This window comes from Paramormyrops kingsleyae, chromosome 10 (genome assembly GCF_048594095.1).
Source record: "Paramormyrops kingsleyae isolate MSU_618 chromosome 10, PKINGS_0.4, whole genome shotgun sequence".
Taxonomy (NCBI): domain Eukaryota; kingdom Metazoa; phylum Chordata; class Actinopteri; order Osteoglossiformes; family Mormyridae; genus Paramormyrops; species Paramormyrops kingsleyae.
The window spans coordinates 10,090,164-10,112,742 of record NC_132806.1 but is presented as its reverse complement, the minus strand read 5'-3'; the positions used below and the strand labels follow the sequence as shown (position 1 = coordinate 10,112,742).

The 22,579-nt window shown below is 52.9% G+C and overlaps 1 long non-coding RNA gene across 1 annotated transcript in view; it reads right to left on the bottom strand.

Annotated features, from left to right (window-relative positions):
- The window catches only part of LOC140593278 (uncharacterized), a 35,608-nt gene that overhangs the window by 7,076 nt on the left and 5,953 nt on the right, over window positions 1-22,579 (bottom strand). Inside the window, exon 2 of the long non-coding RNA XR_011993538.1 lies at window positions 12,733-12,857. This is a non-coding gene — a long non-coding RNA (uncharacterized lncRNA). The remainder of the gene's footprint in view (window positions 1-12,732; window positions 12,858-22,579) is intronic.

Sequence of the window (22,579 nt, the reverse complement as noted above, 5' to 3'; positions counted from 1 at the left end):
ATACAAAACCACCTTATTTGTTAACACCACAAACACACAGACCATATTTTCCTTAGCGTCCAAGTTCATCCCAGCATCCGTTTAATGGCTGGCGGGGAGCGTACATAAATTCTTTGTGCGCACTCATTTATTACACAAAAACCGCTAAGCGCGCTGTTTTTAATAGCCTTTCCACGAACTTTAAAAGTAATTCTAAAAAGAAAAAGCCATTTTTAGCTCATGTTTATATTTCAAACAATGTGCTCAAACTTAATCAGAAAATAAGCAACCCTCAGCTCGGCAACCCCGCTAAACGGCATTTAGTCATTCTTAACTTTTACTCATCCCCTAATGCTCGTCAGACTTGAAAATCCAAAATGATTTAACACGACGGTCGGTCGAACCTGCAGTCCTGCTTAACGAGTCGCATGCAAGCTCCTCTCTCTGCGCAGAAGTGAAGTCTCGTGCTTTTTTTTCTTTAGCTCATGGGAACGAGATGCACGTCTTCCGGGGTTTCACGCGACAGAATCACACGAAGACAAAATGCCGACGCGCTGCAGGCCGGACGTGAAATGAGAATCAATCCGGTCAGCAAGTTTTACCCCCCGCCCCCAGGTTGACAGCTTTTACCATGGCCACCCCTACAGGGAAAACTCATACACGCTATCTCACTGCTTTGGAGCAGCTATGCTGACATGAGTGCCTCCAGTCAGGCGAGAAATGCAAGAGGTTCAACTCCCCAAGCGAGGGCGGATGAGGGGGATGCAAAAATTTTTTGAAAAATGTCACTCGTCTCCCTGACGTTCCCCTCCAGTGCCTATCAGGCTCCAGAGGGGGGTGACGAACCCAAACCATTACACTCAGAGGGCTGAGGACCAGCCTGAAAAGGGTAATCCTAAGTCCATAATCCTGCTTATCTAGGCTACGTAAACAAGAGGCATGCGCTGAAGCGGATGCCGAACGCTGAACCAGCAGCGGCTCGCGGTCTTACCGCCGTCTCAGTGCCGCGGCCCGTCCGGTGAGAAGCAGGTGCGCTCAGGAGCCAACCCTGCTCACAGCACAGCCTCAGGCCCTCGCCAGCGGACAATAGGCACTCATCCAGCCGTCTTCCATGAGCGATTTCCCAGGTCAGGATCGCCGTGCGCCTGGAACTTATCCCAGAGTCATCCGCAGAGACCCTCTGAACGAGGCACCTCACAAGCGCGGGCAGATTTAGACGCCTAACCATGTTTTTTGACAGTGAAAGGAAACCCCACACCGTAAGGGAATAACATGCAAACTCCACAAACACACAGCATACAGGCAATTCGAACCCCTAACCCAGAGTGTGCAAGACAACACTGCTACAGACTAGGCCCGTGGCACACACTGGTTTTTATTAATAAAAATAAAATTAGAATAAGCCTCATCTTGGGGAAAAGGCGCATAGTTTGTTGTTTCCTTCAAATAGGCACCACACCCATAAAAATCCAAAAGGACTCGCGTAAAGATCACTGGTTAGTCTCCAACTATTGCTCCGCCACTAATATAAGTGGTTACTATCGAGAGGCACGAAGGGGAAACTGCTACTGAAAAATAATCACCCAGTGTGTTTTATTAAAGGGATGAGTTTACTTTAAATCCTGGGGGAGTGCTCCGCTCCCCCCCCCCCAGCATGTGCATCCGCTCCATCGCGCCACACGCTCGTCCACGCACTCCCACATCACTCCGGGAGACAAGGGGCCAGCCGGCTTCACACACCCACCGGGACGCTGTGTACCACCGGCTCGGCGCGGCACCGCCCACACACTCCTCCGTGCAGCGCCAGACTAATGTTCCAGCGAGAGCTGGGTCGGTCACGGATACAGGGTACCGTTTCACCTAGCGGTGACCCCCGCCAAGAAACATCTGCAGCTCCCTTCCCGACTCCCCCCACAGCTGGTAGCTTTACAGAGCCGGCCTGGGTCGGTCCATCCGCGCAGGTAAAAAATGTACAGCTATTGCATGACGACATTCATATAAGAAATATATATAAATATAAAAATGAAACACCGGTGCCACATGACCGTGTCGTCTGCTGAGGTAATCAGCGTTTAACAGAAGCACAGCTAACGAGGCATCGCGAGAACGGGTCACACGCGGCCAGGGATTTCGTACAAGCACAGTGGTACAGATTAGCCAAGTAATTCCCTAAATCGCTACCTCAGCCAGGATCAGGCAAATATGACGGCTTGAGATGTCAGTCTGCTCTGGTAAACCCTCACACAGGCATATAAAGTATGAGCAGGTGTGACAAGTGTCAAAAACAGTATGATAAGCAGGAAATGGCACGCTTCCTGTGTGACGGCTAAACGGACGGAGAGAATTTGGGGCACTTATGAACTGAAAGCATTCAACCTTTTGTTTCCACCACGATTGGAAGGGTGGGGGACATTCAGATACAGCGTGTGTGGGGTGGGGGGCATGCTGTTCCTGCCTCTTTTTCTACCCCCTCTGCTCACAACCACCACCTCTCAAGGTTTTAGTAAGATGGGGCAGGGCGGCTGCGATTTCCCCAACAGTGACCTTCAGTCAGAAAATGCAACCCTGAGCTTGCATTTGTCTGAGCTTCCCCCAGCAAAATTTCCACTCTTGAAAGTGACATTTGTACCCCCCACCACCCCCCATAAAGGGGAGGGGGGGAACCCAGCCTCAATTCCAACGTCGTTGCAGGAATCAAAGCATCACCCTCCCAATTTTACACCCCAGAAATTGAGGCGATTATTTGGGAGATGGAGCAGGCCCTAAGGGTTAAACATTTACCTCTCTGCAGGTGTTTTTTTATTTTATTTTTATAATTCTTTATTTTAAAAATAATTTTAAAATAGAGTTTCTCTTACTTTCATAAAAACAAACCCTAATACTAATTGGAATGACAGACTAACAATCTCCCAGCAAACTCTAATTGGGCCAGGAGCCTCGCAGCTTCAAGCACCAATAAAAAAAAAAAACAAAAAACTATATTAAAACATAAAACGACAATGCGACTGCAGTATCCGCCAGCGTTGTCATGACAGCTACCAGAGGCATTCTGGGAGATGGGAGAGACGAAAACATCTGTTTATAATCTGGCTGAACACAGAGGAGCAAGAGATGAAAAGAAAAATAAAAATAAAATTTAAGGCTTGTCAATACCTTCTGAGGCTGGAACAACAAAGCAAGTGAGGCGACTGGTTTGCCGACCAGATTAGGCACCTTACACCTAATTGGCAATTACAAAAGACACCCAGGACCGGCGTTTAATTCGTTCCACTGGGACGATTTGAGTCGAGAAACGCAAACAACGAAGGGATGGGGAGGCACACAATCATGCTGCTGGGGCCTGAAGCCCCGCGCACGCTGGGGGCCCGGGGCCCCCCCGGGAAGCTGACGTCAGAGCAGGAAGGGCAGAGAGAGAACGCAGGGAAGTGGAAGTAGGCCAATCGTCAGTGATGGGGGGGGGGACTGGTGGTGGCACAAGAGAATCACTCAGAATCCTGAGGAAGGGGAAGGAGAAGGAGGTTCGATGCCCTTAATTAGACGTCTGGACCCTCCTGGTTATTTATAGACTAACCGACACACAGTGAGACAGAAAATAAGACGTCAGTGATTGCAGAGAAAATGGCCCAGCATGGGGTGGGGTCGCTCATCACCCCACGCCCCCCCCACACAGGGCAAAGCCTCCACACAACACTGCTACCTGAGGAATTTAGGGGCTGGGGGGTTCTTGGTCTGCTGTCCAGTTCACAGTGCGCCATAAACGAACCAGTAACCAAGTCCTGAAAGTTCACATTAAGAGCAGCAATCATTATTTCAGTGCGAATGTCAACTCCATGTCAGAGGCAGAAAAAGATGACAAGCCGTTAAAATCAAGAAATATATTAAATAAATAAATAAATAGCGGGTGACTGACTGCTTACTTAATTGGCTCCAGCAGGCGGCGGAGTGAGCGCGCTAATCCCACAGCGTGACAGCCGCACTCGTTACCCACGCCGATGCCACCCTACGTGACTGGGGGGGGGGGGGGTTAGCAAACATTCCGGCTCATTTTGAAAGCCGAGGGCTCGGGTGGGGATGGCCTGGTAATGGTTCCACTTCAAGTCCCACGCTGCTCCGAGTACATCCCAAACCCCCCCCCCCCCCCGGGTTTAATTCTTCCACAGAATTACACCAGAGAGGCCAGCAGCTAGACCAGCTCTACATGCAACGGCTTCTTTTTATTATTTATTTATGCATCCTTCATACGTGAGAGCATAGCACTGAGCTGCAGTAGCATAGACCACGAGGGAGGGGGGGCTTTAACCAGCAGAGCGGCAGGTCAGAGGTTCAAACCAACAAGCCACGAAACCAAACGCTTCCTGAAGAGACGGTCAGTGTGAAGGTCCACTGGTACACTCAGCTCCTCTCTGACACTGCTGCGGCTTTCAGCAGTCCCTGCAGAGTTACTTAGGTATTTAACGATGTTTTAATGTGATTTAATCAGAACCAGTTGTGATTAGAGCAGTGTTTCCTAGCCCAATCCTCGGGGAACCACAGCAGTCCACATTTTTGCTCCCTCCCAGACAGCCCACGTTTTTGCTCCCTACCTCCACGATCTGTGGGTCCCCGAGGACCAGACTGAGAAACGCTGAATTAGAGAGCTGTAAACTGGCGCGGTCGATAAGTCGCTCTTCATCGCTGCCTGTGTCTTACGCGGTCGTGGGAAGCATGGTGGACCAAGCTGATGCAGCCCAACGGGAAGCTCGCAAAAAGAGGAAGGAAGTTTCCCCTCGCTTTCGTCAGCCGGTTCCCGCAGTGGTGGGGGGGGGGGGGATTAGCAGAGGCGCAGGGCCGCGGGTACGAGATCGCGATGCCGTTTGAAGTTCTGAGGCTGCCGGTCACACACGAAATACTGAGGGGGGCCTGCGGCACGGGGGAAAGCGGCAGATTTATGGCTGAAAATATATATACACACACGCGGCTAAGGAATAAGGGTGCCGGAAGGCAGTGGATCGTGATGGGTGGGGGGTGCGTTTACCCAAAGGCATTTTTAAGGAAGCAAACAGATCACTGGTTATGTGAATTCATCACCGCAGCCCGTCAGGGTTCGGAGGAGGGGGGGCATTGATCTTCCTAAAGGGCTCTTCATCATCCGTCACTTTCAGCAGGGAAAGTTACGGACTGTGAGGGACAGACGGCGGCCAGAGCATTGGGACGGCATGCGGGAAACGCGAGAGAGCATTTGTAACTGCTGAGGGACGGAGAACATGGGGAGTTGGACCCGACGCACCCGCCAGAGAATATTCTAGAATGGCGACCACATGCCAGCAGCAGGGGGACAGCCCCCCCCCCCCACCGTGAACTCTTATACAGCTTATAATTTGTCTTGGGTGTCAATTCCGCCCCCCAGGTCACATGGCTGACTGGAACGGCCATATCTGTGAGGGGTATAGAATAAACGGGCTCAGCTGGCTCTGTTTGTGAAACAGATCGGATGCCGGCTGTGAGACGTGCAGAAATACCCCCATCACAGACATGGGATGGGGGGGGGGGGGCCCGGGTGTCACGCCCCTGCTAGTAATAATTACCCAGGCGACAGCTGAAATGCTATCAACCCCCACCCTCCCCCACATGCGATACCATGCAGCTGAGGTGGTTTGCAATGTACCTCGGGGGAGCAGGCCCCGGCGTGAGGAGAGGAGCGTGTCATAAAACACACAACTTGAGTAAACACGGGATGCCGTGAATTCTTGGGGGGGGGGGTCCCCTTTTGGACACAGCTGACCCACTAAAAGTAATGTGGCCGTGTCTACCATCCCCGGCAACCTGCATTATAATTGGAGATTAGCGGTTATATAATTCCCAGGGCACGGGAGTGCGCCCTGCCTGGCTTTCACGGCAAACACAAACATCTGACAAACCAGCAACGGCTTCAAACTGAGCCACAAAACATTAGAAAAATAAAATAGAACAGGATCCAACAACTGAATCGATATGGCTCCTGTCATGCCCCCACACAGCCCTCCCAGGGAGGAGAACGCCATCTGAGACGAGGCCCCCCACCTTCCTGAAGCGTGGAGATGAAGCAACATCGAACCAGGACTCCTACGCTCTACAGCCCCTATTAACTGGTTAAAAACACCGCAAATGGTGGCTTTGAAGTCTGAGCTCCTCTCACGCAGCGGCTCCCCTTCTGCCCAAGGGCTTGGCTTCCGGGAAGACTGACAGCACAGCGCCGAGTTCAGGAAGCAGCCAGCAAGCAGGAGCAGGGAGGTGGGGCAGGCGTGCCCCTCCCCAGGAGCGAGCCATCCACACCGAAAACCGAGGAGGGGGGAAAATGAACAGGAAAAGGCCATGGGCTCAGGTCGGCGCCGCCAGCCGGCCCGTGGGGAAAACAGCAGAGTGTCTGTTCCAAGATCACTGAACGGACCCCCCCAATACTGCCACCACATGGTGCATAATGTCCGTCTGTGACATCAACCTCCGCCTCCAACCACAGGCCAGTAAAACGCTCAGCTCTGCCCTCCCCAGAGTACACCACAGCCTGGCACAACAAGGGGGGGGGGGGCATGCTCGGGAACATGCAAATCGCATCTTGTAACTCACTCCGCGGGCATTCAGAGATCACACATCTACCTGCATGCGTCCCACAGCCCCGACAATCCCAGGACAGCTATTAAATCTCACCACGTGTACGGAATCCTAAACCGGCCCCCAGCGGCGCCGGGACGTGGGGCTGGTACAGCTCAAAACGCACGACGCCGGGTCGTGCTGCGGGACAGAAACGTAAACCTGCCATAAACACCCCCCCCCCCCACTTACAGAAAGTTCCGGGCGCGGATGCGTGCACGCCTGGCTCCGCGCTCTTCACCACGTGTATCCCATGTCCCCACCCGACCCGCTGTGCATAGTACTTGGTAAACCACGACCTCGGCTGGTACTTCCCGAGTCCCTGGAGGGGGTGCTGGTTTCCACAAAAGCCATCTTTATGCCGGCCCCACCCCGCAGGGAACGAAACTTGACCCAGACAAGAAAGGAGGTGGACAGAATGGTATATGGACGTTACAAAATGTGTGACTGCAGAGGAAGATAAGAGCATCTGCCAAGAAATGACTTGAAACACAAGAACTTCCCCAGAGGGAACCGAGGGGGTGGAGCCATACAGGCCACTCAGGCATTCTGGGAAATGTAGTATTCGTGTACCAGCCATAAAAAATTGAACATTTTAAAAAAACTTAAAAATTGCACAGGTAGCTCTGCGTCATTTTTTTTTCCCCTGACAGGACATCACCAGAAAGCTCACCTAGCGTCCCTGGAGGAATGGTATTCAATCACTCCAAACCAAAATGGCCAAAAACACATCAGCTGGTTCCAAACTTGGTCTTCTCAAAATGTCATTGGTGCAGGCAGTGGGGGATGGAGATAAACTACACACACGTCGTTAGCTTACAGACCCCACAGGCTGCACACCTTCAGTAGTGCCTTCCTATCCCGCCAGCTAAAACGCCCCCCCCCGGTCCCTCCTCCCACTGAGACATCCGCCCTGCTGCGAGGTTTAATAATTACTCCCCCCTGCAGACGCGGGAAGCTGTAAAACGGTGGGAATAAATCTGCGGGCTGCAGAAGCAGCCAAACAGAGGGACAGCACTCCCCGTATATCACTTTCAGCTCACTGGTCTCTAACAACACATCCGAGGCCCAGAGGAGCGTAAGCAGGGCCATGGGGGGCCGAGTGGAGCCCCTCACACCTCCGACACCCCGTCGCTGGGGGCCCAATCGGCAGCCCCTCCACCCCTACGCCCCCAGGTCCACAAAATGCTGAGAATTCCTTAATACAACAAACCATTATGAGCAGCATTCAGCCTAGTCAGCCATTCAGATAATTGAGGTGACCAGCAGCTGTGGTTTTGGGGGGGGGGGGTTATATTGCAGTTTCATGTTGGGACAGGGGCCCGCTGGAGACATCCCCCCCCCCCCCCCAAAGAACACTGGGTTTTCAAAGGGAGGGGGTAGAAACAGTTGTGAAGGCACACAGAGGGAACAACACAGTCCAGCTCAGACACCCACCTGCAGAGTCTCCAGCCTCCCCAGAAGGGGGTTCCACCAGACAAACCCCTGCCCCACCCTGCAGGACATCCCCCTGCCCCACCCCACCGGATATTCCCCCCCCCACACACCTTTCAGTAGCAGGTGTTAATAAAGGGGAGCAGAGACTAAAAGCACAGAGGAGCATTTTTCCTTTTGAACTGCCACAGGGACGCATATCTGCTGCCGGCCGAGGGGCCACCTGGAGGCTGGAGGGTGAAGGAAAAAACACAGAGGCTGGCATCAATGCTGCCGGCAGGATATTAGTTTTAGACATCAGATCCAGTGGAGGCAACTGTGGGCTAAGACCATGGTCACCTAAACCAATCACGTTAGAGAGACACAAAGTGCCGACGTGAACCACTGAAACGGCCAATAGCAATCCTTAAAAGTTGCTCCTCAGGCGATTAAAGACAGGCATGACTAAACGATCAGAGGGAGAGCGTTAGATCCCGGAGGGAACAGAGCCTGGCACGGTTTCGCACTGCCAGTTTATATACCATGTGTTTTATGCAACACGCACTGACCAGTTCCCCTTCTTACTACTGAGGCCTGGAAAGTCCGCTTTCACTTCTAAACGAACGATCTATTTGCGGTTTCAATCACGTTTCACGGGAAAAACAAAACTAAGAGGAAATGGGGGAGGGGGCTTGTTTACCATGCTGACTTTGCCGGGAATAAAGAAATCGCACGTCGCGCCTGTGGAGTGCTGTATAAAGTGCCATACGGTGGGGGCGTCTTAACTGCTGTGTCGTTGGGGAGGCGAGGCAGGCTCAGGAAATTTCATCGCTCCCCCCCCCCCACCCCCACCCACACACACACACACACACACACACACACACACACACACACACAGATTCAGAGTCACTCCCCGTCACGCTGTTAAGCTGTGGTTCGAAAAGGCATCCATCCATCAGCAGGGCTGCCGCTACTTGTGACAGTTAGCCACGCCCCTATCTTGCCAAGGAGGTCGGCTGGATACACGCCAAAGCCGATCCCAAATTAAGCACTCTTCGGAAGTAGGGACCCGCACGAGATCTGGGCGCTTTCCACGAGCGTCATCAGCTGTTCGGCTTCGTGGCAAAGCGTGACGGATCATTACAGCCAACACTAGAAAGGGCCAAACGGCAACAGAAGCCATAACGGTTCGCGATGATGCTCCCTCGTTTTCCCCGATATCTGTAACGAGACTCTGCCAGACGCAATATTTCATCCGTGCGCTTCTGTCAAATATAGGAGGGAATACTTTAAAAATGCAACTTTCCAAAAGAAACGGAAAGGATTTATGAGGTACATAAATTATGCCGGCAGAAGTTACCCATAATCCCTCCTGTTGAGTAGGAAAACAGGTCCTTTCGTACATATATAAATAGCTGTACTTCACGTCTGCCATGTGTGAAGCAGACCTTGGTGCCGAGCGGCTCTGGCGTTCTCCATCAGCCATCTCCTGCTAGCCATTTACTCTGTAGATGAGTACCGTTTGATCTCGGCCTCCGCCCCGCACCAAACCGGCCCGACAGCCTGCTAAATCGCAATGCCCAGCCCGCAGAAAAACTAGGAGGAGTTCGGCACAGAGAGGCAGGGGGAAGGGGGGTTGGCACAGAACACAGTTCCCAGGCCCTGGAGCCACACCGTAGTTCCGGCTCGATCCCGAAACTCCCCTTCCACATGGTACAGAAGACCTAAAGACGAGGACAGCAGCTCTGAAAAGGAAAGCCAATGCACGTTTCTCAGCCAAATTCAAGAACCAGGAAATACAGTGTTCAAAATGGCTCCTAGATCTCCAAAACAGCCAATCAACTTGCAGGACATCATCATACTCTCTCCCCCCCCCCCCCCCCAGCATCCGGCTGCTGGGATCGGAGCCACTAACAGCAGATATGTCATGGCATAGGAAGGGGTGAGGGTCCCATCCTTAATCCCCCTCCAGAACAGGCCCCCACATACCAGGATGCATGTCATTGGGCCAGCTGTCACAGAGCCTTATGGGAATCCCCCCTCACTGCAAACCGGTTCAAACCAATTTGCCCTTGGCTAGGCAATGCCACTATCTGTACACAGGGGGCCACTTCAACACCCCCCCACCCCCGCCCGCCCGCCCGCCTCCCTGCTTACCACTCCGCCTTCCGGAACAGCTGTTGGGAGGGGGACGTGCAGTGACCTGCTTCTTTCGGAGTGGGGGGGGAGTTACAGTGATTTGAATGGTGTGCACTCAGCAACCTGGACAAATGCTGGGCTGGGGGGGGCGGGGGGAGGGACCTACAGCGATGCAGTAGTCAGGAATAGCGCCCACCTTGGAATCACCTTCCGACACAGGCAGGAGCTGGAAGCATGCGATGCCATGTATGCAGGAAGGGTCCCGAGGTCCAGCCGTGACACAGAGCCAGATAAGCAGCGGCGGCCATGACGGACCTTCCATTTAGGACTCCCTACATGCGCACATGTGGAGCTGCCCAGGGAAGGGACAGAGCAAGCAGCAGAGGGGAGAGGGAGCACCGGGGGGAGCGTGGAAGGGGGCGCGAGCCGGCCGGCTCAGGGACACCGCCTACCCCCCCCCCCCCATGCACGCAATCTCATGGAAATGTGCGCTTCAGTGAGAACAAAGGAGAGATAAAGCAGGAGGCCAAGGCCGGCCACGATCTCATATTAATAATTCAGTCGCCTCTTGGAAGGTCTCAATAATAAATGAAAGTTTTTTTAAAGCAGCTTCCATTGGAAGAACAGAAACAAGGAAGGAGAGTAAACAGGACAGCAGATTGGGGGGGGGGGGGGGGGGGATTGCCCGCGAGCTGCCCACCACTGCCACATGAAATATTCACTCGTCACGTAATCTGCAAGTGCGAGTTAACCGAGCTGCGGCCACGGGGGGCGGGGGGGTGGGTTGCGTTATTCAGAAAAGGCTGTTCTGTTTTCCACTTAATCCTAGCAGTGAGGGAGGGAGTGATGAAGTGTGATGGGGGGGGGGCAGCATGACAGTCAGTTGGGGCTGAACACGGTGGAATTAGGGCCTGAAATTCCCCCTCCCATTTTTTCAATACAAAAAGTCTTTCACATTCAAAAAAAAAAAAAAAAAACCAAACACTGAAGATTCTGGGGAAATACAGCATTAGGGAGCAGGCACACAGCCCGGTGACCGGATGACTGCGGGTTCACGTCCCACAAACAAGCGGCAATCAGGCAAGGCTCCGAACGTACATCGCTTCCTTGGAGGGAAAAATGGACAAATAAAACCAGGTAGCTTTATTGAAAAAGAAAAAAAATAAGCTAAAACCAAAATCCGACTAACACACAAGGCGCAGTCACTTAAGTCTGTGTGTGTGCATGTGTGTGTGTGTGTGTGTTAGTACTGTAATGTATGAATACTGACGTATATAGTTCAGTATGGAAACCACAGTGCTACATCCCGTGGCCAAGCTAACAAAATGACCCCGCACCGCTTTTCGTGAGTGCGCCTGCTTTGGGCACCCCCCCCCCCCCTCGTTGGAGCCCCACACCCCCTCCGTTGCGCACCTTCTCCAGTGAACAGAATCAAAAAAGCTGCCGCACCAAACAGCAATCCATGGCAAAGAGGAGGTGGGAAAGGAGCGTGACGCCCGGTGAGAGGAGGACAGCAAGGCTTAGGCTGAATGGGGGAATAGTATCACCCCCACCTAGTGTCTGCAAACCCGACCTCACGCCCCCCCACCCCCCAACTCCCCTTCCCGCCTCCTCCATCCACCACTAATTTCCCCGAATGGGGGTGAGAGACTGTTTGTGATGCCTGTGATAACACAGAGCGTCATGATGGATTTCACGGCTAATGTTGTTTACGCCGGAGTCAGCAATGCCCATTCGCCTCCCCCTCCCCCAGCCCATTTCATGGCTGGCCCACAGGGGGCCCCAGTCCCCCCCCCCCCCCGACACAGGCCCACTGGCCCACGAAGACACTGCCTGCGGGTGCAAGGCAGCGAGCGACAGATAGCAGTGACCCGAGTCGACGACCTGGAAGGGGCAGCAGCCTTTGGCGAAGGTCTCGGCCTGGATCGACCTGGCAGAACCGCCCTCATTCAGAGGCCAAGGTCACGCCCCCTCACCTCCATAAATCACCCATCAAGCAAATGGAGCAACATCAGGGCCGGGGGAGGAGCTTAGGGGCCCTCCCCCCCCCCTACCAGACTGCGTGCTTTTGTCTGCCGAATGAGATCCAACGTCCCACCGACGTCCAAACCCCGCAGACCTCTCAGGACCTGCCAGCCCTCACATCAGAGACAAATCTGCTCACAGCCTTTGATTTCAGACAGGAGGGGGAAAAACACAGACAGGCTGACTGAGGCCCTGCCACCTGTCCACCCCCCCCCCGGAACCACCCACCCAGTTTTATAGCTTCTGAGATTTCGAGATAGCTCCATACTCCCAACGCATACAGCACACCTATAGACTTCTCAGGGCTGGGTATGATGTATGAAAATAAAATAAATGCAGAAACGCAGAAACACACACACACACACACACACACACACACGCCTCAACTGAGCACATCTGACAGATTCTGAGAAAAACACCAACAAGACTAGCAGCCGTCTCGAGGCTCCTCGAAAAAGCACCAACGGAAAAAGTGTCTTCAGCGTCACTGAGTTTGCAGGGCAGATAAACCCTCTGCACAGGGGACCAGACAAACCCCCCCCCCCCCAATACAATCGGAGAGCCTCTTACCTTACGGTGAGTGGTGGGGCTCCTCTGGCCTGGCGTCCCTCAGCATTCAGCGCTCCTGGGGGCCAGACGGGGCCTCCTCCGGCCCACAGGCACTCTGCACAGCTCTACACAAAGGACTGGAGGCTCTGTTTCAAGTTAGAAAGGGGGGGGGGGGGGGAGGGAAAGAGCAAAGTAAACATCACGGCCAAAGGGCAGGTGCCGGACCATGCATGGGCGTCACGGGCTGTTCGGGGCAACTGCTGCTCTGCCCCTTCAGCTAAAACCAAGTTAATATGAGCAACAAATATCCAGAACAACAAAGAAATGCCAAAGTAAATCGTGCAAATAACAGGCACTAAATGGAGGGCGTAATTAAATAAACCGGTATATGAACAAGCCATTTAATTACTGTGAAGGTGAAATTACCCTATTACTACGCCACACTGGCAATGACAGAGGTATGTGATTAAAATATAAATACATAAAACAACGGGTGAGACGCCGTGGCACAAAGATCTCACACAGCCACACCTGAGCCCTACATTTCCCGTCAAAGGGGGAGGGGCAGAAAGGGAATGCTGGTTTGTGATTGGCCCACGTAAATTGTGGCATTCCAGGTCCTCTCTTCCCATGACCGGGTCTGGCTGCACGCTGCCCCAACACGCCTAGGCCCCGCTCCGGACGATGGGGTTGCCGCACGGGGGTGGGCCCCCGCATACAGCCCCCGGCTGGGCCACGGACAACAAAGCCATCATTTTTCTTGCCTGTCAAGTGCATAGCAGTGTGAAAACACATTAGTCAAAGCTGTTAATAACTACATTATAATAACACACGCATTATATAAGCTGAAACCGAGCATCAAAGCTGCTGAATCGGGCTACGACGACATCAGGGAGGCCTCGTGTGAAGTGTGCAGACCCAGACTCAAGCTCGCACCACGGTTCATTAAGCCTACCCTCCCCCCCCAGCCCCCCAAAGAGCAATACAGGATAGGAGATAAGCCACCGCTGTACTACTACCGCTGGGCTACAGCAGGAGGACAGGTGGCATCCCTGAAGTTCACCCGAAGGTCGGAGAGGCGGCCATGGGGGCTTATGGTCCAGGGATCTTAACACTGAGACGTGGAAAAAATGGCCCAGCTACTGGTACCCAAAACACAGGTGTTCATTTCACAGTGTGTAATGGTGGTGGGGGCATACCTGTGTGTGTGTGTGTGTGTGTGTGGGGGCATGCGTGCACGTGCTCAAAGACAGCCACACGTGAAATCGCTCTCAAGACGTCGCCGGGCGCCCATCACCACAGCAACCGTCAGCCAATGTCTGTCATCGGAGGGAAACCCAGTGTGGTGGGGGGGGGTGGGATCTGCGCAGAGAAATCATGACGCATTCCCACAACGGGCAAATCTGAACCCGTAAGCTTGACAGACCTCTCGCTTTGCGGAACTGGACCCAGAACAGCGAGTACGATTGGACGTCTTTATTGCAGAGAATACGTGTGGATCCAGACAGTAAATCCTCAAGCTGGGGGTGTTCAGAATGGCGGAACAGAAACAGGAAGATTAAGTTATAGCTGAAGGCCCCAGAAAATGGGCCCTGTCCACCAAAACTCCATTAAGGTAAAACAAATTGATGCATCACTTACACTGACAAGCCTTGCTAGCACCCCCCCCACCCCACATGCTGACGACGCAGTTTACGCCCAGATAGAAAGCAAATGTGCACCTCCGACAATCTCACCGAGCGACCAGGACAAAAATGACACAAACCCCCGAAAACAGGCCAGTAAGACTGCCTGCCGTCACACGGCCCATCAGCGTTCAGTCTGCTTTTAATTATAAGGTCCCTCTCTGTTCCGTCTGCTCTAGAGGGTGAAGTCGACTTGCATCTTGGGAATTTTTGGGGATAAGAGGCGTCACCCACACTCTGAGAAGCATTTCATGATCTTCTTGGAAGTGAGATCACCAGAGACCAGAGGAGAGTCAGATCCTCCCCAAACGCCCTCACCCATCGCTCTCCAACTTTTCTTCCCCTTTCAACTCCCCCCACCCAGACCCCATGTCCGGTATGCCAGGTGTCTACGCACCCCCACCCCCACAAAGAAAATTCCAGGACGAGTCTTAATATGCTTCCGCATCCAATCAGCGGCTGTGAAACACCCACATAGGATGAACGCCGGGCCAGCTAACACACACACACACACAGACACACACACACAGACACACACACACACACACACACACACACACAGACACACAGACACACAGACACACAGACACACACACACAGACACAGTTTGAGCAGTTTGACCACAATCAGTGAGGTGGAGGGCACTTTGCCTGACCGTTCTGTAATCACCTCAGGCTCACATTACTCTTTGGACCCCCAGATACGGGGGCGGGGGAGGATTAACTAAACACCTTGTCCCAGCGTCCGAATCACACAGAGTGTAAAATCTCCCAGGATTTCAACAGAGAGAAGGTTCTGCAATGATAGCTTAAGTCCCCCCCCCCCCCCGACGTGTCAGCAGCTCCAGGACCCACAGAAGGGCGGTTTGGGTGTCAGCTCCGGTCCCGGGGCGCCGGTGGCGGATTACGTCAGTGGCATGTGGCCTTTGGAGACCTTCTGCCAGAAACATTCCTCTGTGAGAAGCGCTCTGCTCCCGCCGCCCGGCGCACGGCTGCCATCGCTCACCAGGGCACGGCGTCCTCCCAACTGCGGTCATCTCCCCCCCCACCCACAAAATGTACTTCTGCAGTGTTAAAAACAAAACGACCTTGGCTCTCGCACAGAGACCTTGGTTATGGCAGGAAAGCTGCAGGAGCGGCCAAACGTTCACGAGACGAACCCACAGCTCTCCCACTAAAACAGGGAGGCCCCAACTCTGCACCCCCCTCCCCCCCACAAAAAAAAAAAGCCCAGGGTTACCTTAGCGTAGAAGCACTACTTCATTAGAGAGAGAAGTTGGCAGACTTCATAAGGCCAGGAAAAATTCAAAGCAACTAAAAATTCTTTGAATCCAGTGGGGAATGAACTCAGCCTTAATTAAACTACAGCTTTCTGAGAGGCAAATGTGGGCAGCCGTCTGTCCGTCCTCAAGCGCAGAGGACTGGGGAGAAGCGCTGAACAGGGGACTTTCGTAAAGGGCCAGAGGAGAATCTGTCATACATGGCCAATAGCCGGTTCAGAGAAAGCACTCAGAAAATTAAGAACAGAAAAAGCTAGGTTTTGCTTTGTGTTCAATAGAGGTGCACAGAGAGAGCAGCACCCACAGTGTCGTTCTGATCCACCCTCCATGCCTGGGACAGCCGGAAAGGCCCCCACCCAGGGATGAAGCGGACGATTTCGCCTAAAACGGCGAAAAACTGAAGTTTCAAATTTACTTAAGCAGGCCGGCTGTCTTAGACAGGCAGCCCACGGAAATTTGAAAGTATAATTTTAGTGTTTGCCGTGTTTCACAGAGGTGCGAGTTTCTCTGGGGGGGGAGAAAATCAAAATTAAATCCTTCAACTGACAAGACTTTTGGGGAGACGATGCGAGTTATTTGAATATTGCTGCGAGCCAGATAGGCAAACCACCCTCCACCCTGCTGAAAAAAAGAGTGTGTGTGTGTGTGTTAGGGGGGCAGATCTGAAATGAGTAAACGGGGACTGACGGAGTCCAACCTACACGCGGCAGCACTTCCTGCCAGAGTGCGGGCGTGAGGAACCTCGGCCCAATACGCAGACTGACGGCCACACGAGGGTCTGTGAGGCATCTGCAGCCAAGTCATCCGGAGAGCAGCATCGTCGGTGTGACCTCATGGAAAGGAACCGCCGACCAGGGGGGGGGGGGGGGGAGATGCTCGTCGAGCATGGGGAGCGGAAGCAAAATCTCAGCTAGTTAACACAGGTGCACACATACACAGACACAGGAGGACTATTTGGATTATGACTGACATGCTGGCTGATGGGACAGAGCGATATATCTTTTGACCTTTGAATAGGGGGGTGGGGGTACTTACAAAGGAGGGAGCGGTTTGTAAAGCCCTAGTGGCCTATTTCACTGAGCACAGCTCGAGTCTGCAGTTCACTCAAGAAGCGATTACTCGCAGAGATACAGGGCCTCGGAAAGCCCCTCCAGCAGGGGGCGATCTACTGTGTGCGTGGCTGTGCTGCCACACGCCTAGACACTTGCATCCCAACAGAAGACAAAAGCCGACCCGTGGCACAAAACCCTCTTTCCCCCCTTCTTGGTCATACTTATGGTGCGTTCGATTATCTCTCCCAAGTCAGAAATTCCGAGGTGCATGACGTCACGTCCGACAATCTCCCGTTCGAGCTACACATCTCGGAACAAACATGGCTGCCTCCATGAACACGCTGCTGTGTGTTGTTGCTTTATATTTTAGCAGATTTGGAGATTTGGTGAGATTCTTTTTTTCCAGAGAGACAAACAAGAAACACGAACTAGTCAAACCACATTAAAAGCTTTATAATATTTTAGTAGATCCATTGCAATATCCTTTTTTCGAGATGCAACCAAAAAACAAAGAAACAAAAGACCCTAACAAGTCTGGTAAAGATCTGATATTGCATGCTGGGATACCGTTTATGGTGATGATACGGTATTCTCTAAATCAACCATGTGCGATTAACATTTATAACTTAATACATTTAACAAAACATTTTTAAATTCATATAAAATAGAATTACTGTTGACTGTGTAAGCCACCATGTTGAAATGACATCACATGAAGTGACGATTTTCATGTTTTTATCAGAGTTCTGACTCGGAGAGAGATAATGGAATGCAGGATAAACCCCACTCCACTCAAAAGGTCATATTCAGGTGAGGACTGAGCAGGACAACCTGGCAGCAACTGCTGAAGACTATGGGGGGTGGGGGGTGGCACAGCTGGGGGGGGGGGGGTCAGTTTACACCACTCAACCCCCGCTTCATTGTAACATGCAATAAACAGTAAAGCAACAAATCACTCTAAAATCGTCACTAAGGGGTAAAGAAGTAAAGGAATCGACTCAGGCAATTGATACAATTGTAACACAGAGAGATTTATTTCCAGAATCAATACAAATCTGCAAGCAATAGTCAGGATCTGAACAGCAATTTGGGGGGGGGGGGGGGCTGGCAAAGGAGATAGCGGGATCTGCGAGACCATTGCGGGGGGGGGGGGGGGGGGGGCGCCCGCCCAAGTACATCACCTGTCAAATCGCTCTCATGAATAATTGCGTTTACTTCCCCTAACGAGATAATTAGAAGTCCAATTACATTCACAATCTGCAACTAATTCACAAGAATCCTAATCTTATTTGTTAACCTGGGGGGCAAATAATTATCAGAAAGCCCCTCACGTATGCTTAAGCTACACAAAGCAGGCAGGAAATGTGGAACACAGACATGCCGGGGAACATGCTTAGATCAATCTGCCTGACATCTCACAGGAGGTGGGACCCTGCTGGCTCCGAGAGGGAGAGAGACGCGGGGCCCTGCTGGCTCAGAGAGAGAGAGACGCGGGGCCCTGCTGGCTCAGAGAGAGAGAGACGCGGGCCCTGCTGGCTCAGATAGAGAGAGAGAGAGACGCGGGGCCCTGGCGGCTCCGAGAGAGAGAGAGAGACGCGGGGCCCTGGCGGCTCCGAGAGAGAGAGAGAGACGCGGGGCCCTGCTGGCTCCGAGAGAGAGAGAGAGACGCGGGGCCCTGCTGGCTCCGAGAGAGAGAGAGAGAGCGGGGCCCTGCTGGCTCCGAGAGAGATAGAGAGACGCGGGGCCCTGGCGGCTCCGAGAGAGATAGAGAGACGCGGGGCCCTGGTGGCTCCGATAGAGAGAGACGCGGGGGCCCTGGCGGCTCCGATAGAGAGAGACGCGGGGCCCTGGCGGCTCCGAGAGAGAGACGCGGGGCCCTGGCGGCTCCGATAGAGAGAGACGCGGGGCCCTGGCGGCTCCGATAGAGAGAGACGCGGGGCCCTGGCGGCTCAGATAGAGATGGCAAAAACTAAAAATGCCAAAAAGTCTTGTATTTTGTTTGGTTACTTATGGTTAAGGTTAGGGCTGAGTGGGGGTTAAGATTCTTATAGCTGGGATTAGGGTTATGCCCAGAAATGGATGGACGGACCCCACAAAGATGCGAATATAAAGGTTTGTGTTCAGCCCAGCAGGCCCCAGATGACGGAGCAGTCGCCGCATGTCCTCGCCCAACCCCCCCCCGACCGCGCCTCTGGGCTGATGCTACTCACCCAGATCGGTTTACAAGCATGCGGAACGTGGCCACCCAGTACACCACATGCGAGCTTGACACCAACGTCGACCCAAAGTACGGTGGGGGGCAGAAGGAGGTCCTGTTACCATCAGAAAGACGCAGGAGAAACTGCAGACGGGTGACCTCAGGAGTCTTACTGGAAAGCCTGAGAAGCAGCCAGTGTATTGGACCCCCCCCCTCTTCACCCCTCCCCCTTGGACCCTGGCGCCAATACCAAGCACTAGGGGTGATGAAATTACAGTCAACGCACCATGATGTCCAGCAAAGCTGGAGGGGGGGGGGGGGGGGGGGTTACAGGGAACAGAACTGACTACCTTGAAATTAAAGATGGAGCAAAGATTTTAAGAAGGTGACACGACCAACAGCCAGCGATCGATTTTTAACTTGACAGATCAATCGGCTGGGGGGGGGTTCCCTATGCCAGGGGGAACAAGCAGCCTGGGACCGTTCCATGTCCCTAGAGAGAAGCCACCAGAATGGGGGGATGGATGACTCCCAAAGCGAGGGTGGGGGCATGTATAAATCATGGGAGTTTACACAGCACAGACAGAGCATTGGAATGTGGAGTGGGGGGGGGGGGGTGACGGGCATAGCCACACTGCTTTGCAGCCATGTGATCCATTACCTCACCCCTGGTCCTAGCAGACGGGCCAGCAGAAGGTCATGACATAAGCAGGACACCCCCTCCCATCCCTTCCCACCCCTACACCCTCGTGACCTTTAAGACAAGAGCCCCCCCCCATCATGATTTCATAAAAGAAACGGCCAAGAATCTCAGCGATATGAGTGACACAGTAGCCAGAAGACCACTGGCATTAAATATTCCAAAAAGCATTTTCAAGTTTGTTGCAGAAACGCACGTCGACTCCCGTTTACGCCATCAGCCTTCATACCAGACAGGGCAGCAGGGTCAAAACCTCAACTTCCTGTTCGGTCATGATGGCCAGAGCTTCATGACCAATGCAAGAGGCAAGATGCCACCGGAGAAACCAGAGTTTACTGCAGGTCACGGCAGGGGAGAACAGCAAACCCGAACCGGGGCTGGGCGAGTCGGCTGCCGGATCCGGGGCCCTCGTGTCACGGTGAGCGGATCACGGTGCGGTGATGAGGCGGGATTCCTGCCTCATTAAGCCAAGAAAACAGCAGCCCCTCTGACCACCCCCCACCCCCCAACTCCAGAGCCAACCAAGCTCACCATGCTCATCGACCTGATTTCCCCCGAAAGGAAGGAAAATGCTATGAAGCCCTTCTGTGAGGGGGGAGGGGGGGCACAAACATACACACCTGCTATGAAAGACTGCAGCTCCCCCCCAGCCTCATACTGGGTAAACAGTTGGAAGATTGATAGATATACACGTCTATTCAGTGTCACGATATACGCGCTCTGACAGCTTATTTCCATACAAGCTAGCCGCTGCTTCTCCTTCACAATGCCCCGTCCTTCTCATGTCACGTTAATGACTGACTACCGTTTTGCTCTCCCTGTGATCTGATTTTCAAACCACTGCAGAGACAGCCCCGTCTGGAAGGGCACCGCAAGCACACCAGCGGGCCATACCCGCCCGGCAGACTCGAGGGCTGGGGGACACACACAGGAGCGAGCATGCTGCACCCCCACTCCCATCCCAACAGGGCCCGTCCACCTGCACGCGGGGGCGGCCTCATTCCGGGTAAATGGATTCACACACCGCGGAGATCTGTTTACGGAGAGCCACATGATACCGCGGATGGAAAGCGCAGGGAAATGCCAGCGGTGAGGGACAGGACAGGACAGGGCGGAGGGCACTTCAGGCCGGTAAACACAAAGATAACAGGAAGGCAGGGGGCTGATATTTCCACTAAACCATATTTAATTAAAAAGTCTTATGTAAATACCAAAGGCCAGGCCAGAGCCCTATCCAAAACAAACATCAACAGCAAGAGAGAAAGACACCAAACAATTTCAATTCGTTAGAAGGAATTAAATATTAACAGAGCAAAGCATCACAAAGACACACTTTGGTTTGGTTTATGCATTTTTACCCTGGAAATGAGATGACAGGGAGAGAGCAGAAGCAGACACCGTTTGGAACACTGAGCAATGTGCATAACCCAGCACGTCATTCCCGTGTCCACTCACATGGGGGCGCCATAGAGCACTCGTCCCAATGGGGTCCGACAAGCAGCAGAGAAGATCCAATTTCCCTCTTAAACAAAGACAGCCCCCGACAGACCGCCCCCCCCCCCATCCCAACAGGGGTGTAACGGTACAAAAATCACGATTCGGTATGTACCTCAGTTTTTAAGTCACAGTTCGGTAAGTTTTCGGTACAGCAGGGGTAAAACAAACAAATTGATTCTTTTCTTTACTAACAATGGTTTACTGAACAAAATATGACTTTCATTAATACAAAACTAAAATTTACTTAAAAGTAAATTAAACATTTAAACAAAAATAACATATCCATTAAGGCGCACATTTAGAAAATTAACTGTACCTGTTCTGTACTGTATTCACAAAGGTTCCGCACTTGCTGCATTCGTTCGGTACATACGCATGCTGAACCACAAGACATGTACCGAACATTTTCGGTACAAATACGTGCACCGTTGCACTCCTACAGCCCACAGTCCTACCCCCAGTGTTCTCATCGGCAGGAACTTTGAGGTACTCAGCTGTACTTTACCCCAGCATGGATAAGGACTTTGGGGTGCGGTGGGGGGGGGGGTGGCAGATGCTGAAAGAGGCCCCTTGGCATGCAGATGGGGGGGCAGGGGTAGACATTCCTTTGCTGGGGTAGCCAGCCCCCAACTGTCATCCATCTACTGAATGGACACCGACACTCAAACTGCTGCAAATATTAATGTCAATCATGGTGGGAAGGGGAGGCTGCTTCATTTAACCAGTCGCAGAGACCCAGGGGGGGCTGGATGCAGCTTTCCGGCGCTCCACCTGAGTGACATCCTCCAAACGTCGAGTCAGGTAAGCAAGGGGGGGGGGGGGGGGAAGATAAAGTTTCTGTCACCGAAGACAAACCATGTGAAACCTTTGGCGGTGGGTGATAAAAAATATTTGCAGACTTCAAGGACCACTGAGAAGGCAGGTTATCCTCTGATCGGAGGATGGCTCTGGGGTCTGAAGCAAAATGTGCCTGCCTAACACTGGGGGGGGGGGGGCAATGAGGGCTCCAAACAAACCCGTTACTTGTTGTCAAGGGCTACACCCCCCCCCCCCCCCGTCTCCAAGCCGATCAGGCTTCAAAACGAAGAGGATACAGACAACTGGGACAACAGGCCACAACTACTGTGAGAATACCCCGCCCAGGACACAACAGGCTGGGGAGGCGCTTTCTCAGCATCCCCTGTTGCTCATCTCAGGTCCAAGACATATTTTCTCTCTCTCTCTCTCTCTCTCTCTCGCACGCACACGCGCACACACACACACACACACACACACCACTGTTAATCATAAAGGAGGCAATATCATTAAGAAAGAGGAAAAAACCCTATATTTTAATGCCACCCACCCAACACTTTATCCAAAACAGAGCCCCTGCATGCCCAGAGACCACCCCAAGGATAACTGGGCACCAAGAACCACATGGCACTCCGACATACACCACCATGGGAGTAAAGCAGG